Below are 1,830 nucleotides of genomic sequence, written 5' to 3' on the forward strand. Positions count from 1 at the left end.
CTCAAATAAATAAATTTTTACCGATAACACTGAAAGCACAATCAATAAAATAATAATTGATAAATAGGGCTTCATCAAGATAAAAATTTTACTGTGTGGAAAACCCAGTGAATGAGGATGAAAAGACTCTTATATAGACTGGGAGAAATCAATTGCAAACCACAGAGGTGACAAAAGGAATCACATATATGATATATATAATAATCATATGCTATACATATGACTGATACATATAGATAAATAGATATAGTTATGTATATCTATCTATCTATCTATCTATCTATCTATCTATCTATCTATATCTCATAGATAAAGAACTCTCAAAATTCAACAATACAAAAATCAAACAAGTCCAAATAAAAAATAGGCAAAAGACATGAAGGAATATTTTTTTTCTCCTGTGAAGTTTTACCAGAAAAAAATTCCTAATCTGTTCTCTTACACTTCTTAGCACACTACAATTTACTTCTGAATGGTTTACTTGCCAAATAGATGGAAAGGATTATCGGTCTAAGAAAAAGTCCCAGATCAATAGAGCTTTTATTGCATCTTTAAAATATTCACAGATCAGTCTGAAAAATCATCCAGGATCTTGTCGTTTCTGTAGGTGAAAAACTTAGATCTTATTCATCAGCCTGCTGGACTGTTCCTTTTTCAGAAACATAGATACCATCCAAAAACTTTCTGATATCCTTGTTTTTAACTGCTGTGGCTTGCTGAATCAAAGCAGCTGAGTTTGATACAAGTTCAATGTCATTTCCTTGAAGAAGTAACTCATCATCACTCTGGGCTTGAGATATTTAAACAAGCAACACCTGGCCTCATCCAAATCCTCCATATCCAAAATACATCGTATTTTTCACCCAAGAAATTTTGGATTTCAACAAAAGAACCATTCTCCTGAATAACAACATTGATGGGGAAGTGAGCATACACAGACCTCATCTTGTAACAGAAGCCCAGAGTAATGCCCGGGATCACGTTCTGTACCTGACTACAGATAGTGCAAACAGTAGCCAGTTCTTTCCTAGTTCCCCACCATTTGTCAACTCGGAACCTCTTTTTTCTTTTTTTCTTTTCTTTTTCTTTTCTTTTCTTTTCTTTTCTTTTTCTTTTCTTTTCTTTTTCTTTTTTCTTTTTCTTTTCTTTTTCTTTTCTTTTCCTTTCTTTTCTTTTTCTTTTCTTTTCTTTTCTTTTTCTTTTTCTTTTCTTTTCTTTTCTTTTCTTTTCTCTTTTCTTTCCTTTCCTTTCCTTTCCTTTCCTTTCCTTTCCTTTCCTTTCCTTTCCTTTCCTTTCCTTTCCAAGGAGACTGAGTTCTACACTGATGTGATTGAAGTCCCTTTGGGGCCCTTTACAGTAACTGCACATCCTTTGAGTGATGTCGACATTTTCTGGAATGTTGACAGTCTGATTGCTGAGAATGGTCTTCATTCTCACAGTAGATGTGGAAAACAACAACATGAAGGAATGTATATAGGCATGGAAAAGTATATAGGCATGGCTGATAAACATATGATAAGCTTTTCAACATAATTAGTCATCAAAGAAATGCAATTTAAGGCAATGTTGAAACATCACTATAAACCTATTAGAACAGCTAACACTTCAAATAATATGAAACAGTGATGATATTAAATGGCACTGAGATGCAGATAAATGAGAACCTGTGTATCACTGGTAGGATGCACATAAAATGGTACAGCCACAGTGGAAAACATTTGGACAATTTCTTAAAAGTTAAACGTGCACTTACCATATGACACAGTAATTGACCTCCTGCATTTTTATCTCAGAGAAATGAAAATCTACATCCACACAGATGCTTGTACA

General features: G+C 33.4%; 1 pseudogene; it reads right to left on the reverse strand.

Moving 5' to 3' along the window:
- Positions 1 to 623: 623 nt before the first annotated feature.
- Positions 624 to 1,431, reverse strand: LOC113911649 (annotated as a pseudogene).
- Between the last annotated feature and the right edge of the window lie 399 nt (positions 1,432 to 1,830).

This window comes from Zalophus californianus, chromosome 12, assembly GCF_009762305.2.
Source record: "Zalophus californianus isolate mZalCal1 chromosome 12, mZalCal1.pri.v2, whole genome shotgun sequence".
Lineage (NCBI taxonomy): Eukaryota > Metazoa > Chordata > Mammalia > Carnivora > Otariidae > Zalophus > Zalophus californianus.